Raw genomic sequence first — 7658 nt, 5'->3', positions numbered from 1 at the left:
ATATATATAACATACAAATGAAGCCTCTACAAAGTCAAAAGTTCTGTTTATTTAAGTAAGAATTCAACTCAGAAAGCCACAATTCATCAAAACTGATCAAACTATGGTCAATGTTTAGATATTGAAAGATCAAACAAATGTGTTTGTTTCAAAGCACATCTATGAAATTTCTGCAAAGTGACAAAAATGTTTGGAAAAAGTTAAACATTTATATTAAAATAGTTTCTTTATTAATACAGTTGTAGCTGAAGCCAAGTTTTTTTCTGTAGAGAAACACTACCCCACAGTGGTTAGATTTTCTCAGTGCTTCCCACTTTTTTTTGATGACACTCAGTTGTAAAATCTCTGCACACACACGCACCCTCCCCCCTTCACACACACTGCTCAATGACAGAGCTAGAAAAATATACGAATGTGAACGTATAACATTTCCAAATTACCTGTTCAAATTGTTTTCTCTTTATCAGAAAGGTTGATATCTATTTTCATAAAAAATAGAAGAGAGACACGTGGAGATGCCTATATTGTAAGAAGAGAGCACGACAAAGTGTTGAAGTAAATATAGTTTTCATTATGTGACTTTCACTTTAACAAAGTTAAAATATTTTGACCTTCTTGTTCATAATTCCTTCATCTTGAACAAACATTTCTGCTCTTCTGTTGAGCTCAACTCTGTCACAGCACCAAGAAGTATCCGGCACAATACATTACATTCGATATACTGAATAATTTTAACATTTAGTTCCCCTTTGTAGTTTTTTAAATGGCACTTAATGAGAAAAGCAATCTCAAGGCAGAATTTATACCAAATTCTGAAGAGTTTTCAGTAACTCAGTGACAGAAAACGCCAGGGGACGCCATCTGTCCTCAGAGGACTGTCAGTATAGTCAGAATGATAACCTTCTGAAGTGGCCTTGGATGTCCGCTGTTCCTCATTCTCAGACTATAATAAAGCATCTTTTGTCTGTTGACCATAGCTGGGACAACAACAGAGCATCTGAGGCAAAGGTTCACAGACATAGAAAAGGCCATAATATAAACTAGGAAAAATAAAGTCTTCAGTGCTGTTTAAAAATAAATGAAATATTTGTCACTTTTTAGACAGTGTTATATTAATAAAAACCAGGCTTTGAGGTCCTACTGTTTCAATGTCCTGACGATGCTCATTAAAGTAATTTACATCAAATTCATACAGTCCATCTAAGATTTTCAGCGAGAATGTTGTGTTGCTCCTAAACGGAAAGAAAATGGGATTTTATAGACTTTGATACATGAGTCTTGAAGTTATTGTGACCTAGAAATGTTAACTATCAGAGCCTACAGCTAACATTCATATTAAAGGTTACTTGTGTGTTTAATTTTCAGATTTCTCTAAAGAAGCAACCAAGTCTGAAGGCCTAAAGCTATCACTTTTATTTAAAAAGTTACTCATGGGCATAAAGGCTTACCAGCAAATGAGAGCAAATTGTTCCAGATAGAGAACAGCTGGTATCATTTAATGAAGACTTCAGCTCGTGTTTCATCTGACTATTTGCGGAAAGGCTTTTAGTGAAAGAACAATATGACACATTTCATCATAAAAAGACCCTTGAAAATCTTCCAGAAAACATGCGTAATAATTGCATTCCTCCGTGATCACCCAATGAGGTCTTGTTACTCATCCATTTCATCTTTATAAATGCTCATTGTGATACAGTCCCCCCAAGCTATTCTCTGTCATTTGAGTGAATTAGCATCAGGACAGTGCTCACTCTTGTTTATTAGTGGTGGCATTCTATGTTTGATATAAAATGAACAAGATGGGCCTTCATCGGACACAGGTTTTAGACTTTTTACAACATCTCATGTCATGACCAGCTACAGTCAGACTATGGACCCGCTGCCCCATGCATAGACTCTGTAACACAAGAGCTGAGACATTTGGAGTCCCTTTACTGTGAGGCATGGACTGATGACAAGTGGTGTTGTATTACTTGGAGATGAATTTAGTCCAATTCCTGGCAATACAATGATAATAATAAAAACTTTACCAGCAGAAATTATGCCTAGTATACAACAGGAATAAACACACACCTGACAGCAAAATAAATCTGGACTCTTTCATCCACAAAGACCAACCCAGTGTGAAACTTTGCCCAAAACATTTCCAAAACATAACTGAAAACCACAGAGGCAAGAGAAACATGGAAACACATATTAGCCCAACAGTATGTGTGTCCTGTAGCTCCAGGCCATCTTTTGAAAGCATGCTGCCAGATTAATTTTCAACCTCTCAATCTAAAAGTCCCGCTGATGGCGAGGTTTGGCTTATCCGCCCGTTCTTTGTTGAACCATATTTGCGATTGATGGAGCACCAGAAAACCATGCTGCTTTCTTTTGTTGTGGCCACAAAGTCCACTGGATGTGGACAATGAAAAGAAACAGTGGTGTAATCTGAACAGTGTGATACGAAGAGGCTGGGAACTGAAAATCAGTCAAAAGGTTGTTTCAAGTTTGGGCTGCAGGTATTGACAAAACAAATGCCATCTTAGTGATTTGTTTGATAGATGGAAATTAAATGAATGCACCTAAAAGCTGCCTAGTAGCTAAATGTTGCCAGTTTTAAATTAATAGATTTTGCGTGGGCAGAAGTTGCTGACTCATCTGAATGAATGGCATATATACAACATACTGTAAATCCAATTTTTGTAAGATTGGCTCTTAGATTCTGTCAATTTGGTGATTACAAAATAATGCAGAATGTCTAGTACATTTTGAACCATTGCTCTACTATGCTTTAAAGACAGAAAGTGGTCAATTAAAAACAATTGTGGCAGCAATATGGCTGGTAGGAGTCGGACTGAAAATATATAACTTTAGAAATGCTATCCATTTATGCCAATTATGGGTACTAGTGACTATTAAGATTTCAATAAGTTTGATTTTAGCAAAAGTTAAAAAAATACTTTTGAGCAGTGTTTCTGTAAGAATCTGTTGTGGTTTTTTTTTAGGTTTTTGTCAAAATTAGTGTTCTTTAGTCAAAAGGTAGTAATCCGTATGAACCACACACTAGTCAGCACATCTGTAAGTAATTTACTAATCACAGGTTTACTACAGGTAACTAATCATGGTTTCCGGAGCTTAGACCCAAGAATGCAGACTCACACAAGGAAATAACAAAATATATATTTTGAACAAATACAAAATGCTGACGTGGCAGCAAAACTTACTAACAAACTGATGAGTAATCACAGGGAGAACAGAGGAAAGGCTGCACTCTGTATTCATAAAGCTCAACAGGTATGTGAGTTGAAACAAACTAAATACTGTAGAATGGTACTAATGAGAGGAAGGCTGCATCTGAAACCATTATAATAGAGAACAGGTGTAGATGGAACTGGCAGGCTGATTGGAAACATACTAAGAACTGACTGAGGAACAAAAACGGATTTAAAGTATATGGGGAACACAGGAATAGAACAAAGCACAGTATAAAACATAATAACCGCAGGAGAAACCAAAACCAATAAACACAAGACCATTAAAAATAAACCACAACCACAGATCCTGACATATTCTTCTAGAAAGAAACACACAATTAGAAAAACATAGAAATCCTATGGGGAAGACAAATTGAGCAATTTAAAAATTTGCTTTGCTGAAAACATAAAAACATGAATTGTTATGAGTAAATATTTGTTGTGCTGTAAAACTGATGACTGTGGTGTTGTAGTGGATTGTTCCCACATTTAAATAATTTCCCGGCACAGTAGTGAACGTTTGCAAATGGTCCTAGCAATAAAGCAGAAGTACAGACACAACTGCAGTTAAACAGAAGATAAAAAGTGGTAAATGAAGTCTGCCACTTTCACTTGAGAGTTTATAATAAATGTCCTGGTTTGAAGTAGCCTTAATCGGTCATTTCACTGCAGCGTACAGCAATGAATATAAATAAATGATGGAAAGAATCAGATATGTGGAGTTCCATACAAGTAGATGTTTGTGTTTCAAATACCTAATGATTTAGATTCTCTGAAATATTCTCTCTAACTGGCAAATTACACAACTAATGTTCCTGATCTTGGCTGTAAAAATAGGTTTCAGTATTGGTAAAATGTATTTTTAATCTACAAAACTCCCAGTAGCCCATTTAATGCACACGATGTACCAAATCCTAATGTTTCTGTGCAACCATCCTGACATATATTGCATAAGACAACTCCTCCTTGTTTCTTAAATCACCCTATTTCCTTTTTTGTCCTTGCAGAGTTAACCCACTCCCTAGTGAGAGAAAACAAACGATTTTCTATTAGTTCTCAAGATTCAAACAGTGAGTGTGACTCACCATTGGCTTATACAACACAAACCTTCATCGTTTTCTAATCTCTCTTTTCCTATGTTCTCCGCTTCTGTCACTGATTCTGTCTTTCTTTCTCCATTTTCTTCAGCATTGTGGAAAGTCTCAAGGGTAAACCAAATGTCCTCTTGCATTTGGCTGCTATTTCATTCTTTCATGTCAACAAGATATGAGTCACCACACCCTCCAAAAACATGGCCACACCACACCCTCCAAAAACATGGCCACAATCACTAAAACGTGTTACTAATAATATAGCATTCAACAAGTTATTTTACTTTGCACACTTTGCTGCGTGTCACTCATGTTCACATTCAACAGCTGGCTCAGTGTTGTGAAGATAAATAAAATGAGACCACAGCATTGCTCTGTATGCTTTTTCCTCTGAAGATTAGCTTTTTTTTTTACATGCTACTGTTAAATCARTTATCGAAAAAAATTTAAATGGTGCATACAATGTCTGGTAAGCATAAGCATTTAGGTTACATATAAAAAAAACATCACATGTTCTTTGCAGTGTGCTAGAAATGTTTTAAATCTCTCCCTCCCTATGCTGAGATGAAAGATCATTAAGATTAACTCCATTTAGTGCAATTACAGCCCATCTAATTTGTTTGAAGGAGCTAATTTGATATTATTCATCTCCTAATCTGCAGCCAGCTAAGGTGACATTACTCTGATATTAGCATAGCGCTTGTTTAATTTGTAAATTGATGGATTCATGCACAATACATTTGCTTTGTTTTCTTGCAAAATAAAATAAACGATTTAACAAATGCAAATGATTACTGGCTAACAGCTAGAATGTTATCAGGTTGATGTATGTGGGGAAAAAATACTTTAAGAGTTTAGTCAATAGATTTTTAAGTATTTTCTGAACTAACAAACCTTGTTTTACTCAGAAATGTGTTTGTTTTTTCCAAAACTTTGATGATCACTAAGAAAATGTCTTTATCCACTCACACAGGGTCAGCTCTTTACCTTCAGGCAGTTTTGAGAGTTCATAGGTTTTACTGACTCAGGCACAGATGAAAACTTTGTGAATACAGTATAAACTCAGCTGAGCTGCTAAAGTGTTAAGATGTAGCATGCCCTTATCCAACAACACCCTAAAGTGGACATATCATATCATGCTTGTAAATCTTTCTTTTTCACATTTAAATCATTCAGTTGGGGTCTATATAAAGTGGAACTATGTTTTGGTCTGAATTCCATCTTATTTTAACTTCACCAGCCCCTCTTTCACCCCTTTTCTAATGTGTGTCTCGTTTTGAGGCTGTCTCTTTCATTACAAATTATGCGCTTCACACCCCAACCCAGCTTCCAGAGCAGTCCATTGCAGTTTAATTGTACCTTATTTGGCAGTTCTGTTCCAGATACTGTGACGTAATAGTCCCGAAAATGCCATAGAGAATAGAGAAAACTAACGAGATGGAAATATATGACCCAAACACAATATAAAGATATCTACGCAGCACCGGGAGAGACTAAATTCAAAATTTCTGTACAAAAAAAGTGGATTTTGCATGAAATTTTTGCATCTTTTTGTCTTAGTTTTGACATTTGATACATTAAATAATGAGTTTGTGAGATTTGCAAATTATTACATTCTGCTTTTATTCACAATTTAAATCATTTTCTAAATTTGGGTTGTATTAAAACAAAATAAAAGGCACAGATTTTAAACCTAAAAGCTGCAAACAAGTCTCATTGTCAGCTGAAAGCAAACATACCACTTTATTGAAGCCAAGTAAAGCAGAAAGTATTTCTAGCCTTCCACTCGTGCAAAACTAATTAATAATTTCTCAGCCGATGTCTTCCATGAAAGGCATCAGAGGGTTGACTCACGTCACTGGGTCTCTCTTGCGCAGATATTTCTGCAAGCAGAGTTAAGCAAAGCTTTCCTAGAGACCTCTGGGCGTTTCTGTGTTTGATGAGATGCTGTTAACAAAGGCGTCGTGAGGCCAAGAAACACAGAGAGACTGAAAGTGAATAACACTGACTGAGCCTTGGATGATGAACACTGTGGCATACAGTATGTAAAACACGGCAGCTTAATCAACTCAACATGCACTAAATGAAATTGCTTTACGTGTTTTAATCTGGCAGCTTTCATAACTGTAGCTGTTAATCCCAGCAAGGTAGTCTTGGTTTTTATTCTCCACAGAGTTTACCTCTCTCGCAAGTGATGCTCTGCGTCATTCAGCATGAACGCACACACCAGCGAAACGACACATCCACACAGCTGCATTTCTGTTCACAAGTTTGTCAAAGTCTGGTGACTATTTTCTATTTGTTTCTCACTGTGCTGGAAAATTTTGTTCAATCTGAACMAATGTGCAGAAGAAAGAAACGCTGTGAACATCCTTGTAATCACGACTAGCGAAGCTCTATAAAGGCATTTCGTTTACTATTTTATTACCGCAGTCATAATGAAACTCATGAATTGTGATGCATGAGAATTTTGATGTGAGTTGAATTTTTTTTCTCACTGCAGAATTTAAGCAGTGGAGTTTGTAGCATATGTTTGTAAAACAAAAAAAGTAAAATTGTGCAATCGTAAGCAATACTTTGGTCATGAGCCCGAAATGTTCAGTGTGAGTCACTCACCAACCGTGGATTCTCAAGACCAAATTCCACTTGTCCTGTGTCAAGCAATGCCAGAAATATTTTAGGAAAAATCACAGGTGTTGACAATTCCTTTTATTATGTCATTTTCAATGAAGCTGATAAAAGGCCTGGAGTTGATTTGAGGGACTCTCGGTTATAGAGAAGCGATTCTTGCTGGAGGCGTGGCCTCTGCTGAAGTTTAAAATGATTGGATCTGTTGGCTGTGACGTATGTCGCTGTGAAGGAGGCTAAGCTAAGAAGCTAACCGTAAATTGCGTGAACAGCCCTGCTGTGAGGAGAAAAGTACCGAGCCGAATGAGACGACTGTAAATGAGAGCTGCTGCTTTCAGACAAATTTAATTTAATTTGGAAGCTTTATCAACAGACTGGCTTCATTCACTTCCTCCACTGCCGTATGCTAAACTAACTAGCAGACACTGCGCAGAAAATCAACGTTGTTCAAAACTCCGCCTTCTGTTTGCTGATTGGCCCAGGTAAAATAAACTACAGACACTGCGCAGAAAATTGACMTTCTGTTCTCTGGTTGGCCCGAATGAAATGCTCCCGAAGAAATCCTTCTCTATGGGAGAAATCCCAGACAGAGCAGTGAAGGGAAACTAGAGTTGAGTGGAACTGCGTAGGAAGGCAAGGGCCAGGCTACTGTTTTTGCAAAAAAAAAAAAAAAAAAAAAAAAAAAAAAAAAAAAAAAAAA

Source organism: Austrofundulus limnaeus, unplaced genomic scaffold (genome assembly GCF_001266775.1).
Source record: "Austrofundulus limnaeus strain Quisiro unplaced genomic scaffold, Austrofundulus_limnaeus-1.0 Scaffold5, whole genome shotgun sequence".
NCBI classification, from domain to species: Eukaryota; Metazoa; Chordata; class Actinopteri; order Cyprinodontiformes; family Rivulidae; genus Austrofundulus; species Austrofundulus limnaeus.
Note: the sequence above shows the minus strand (reverse complement) of the source record.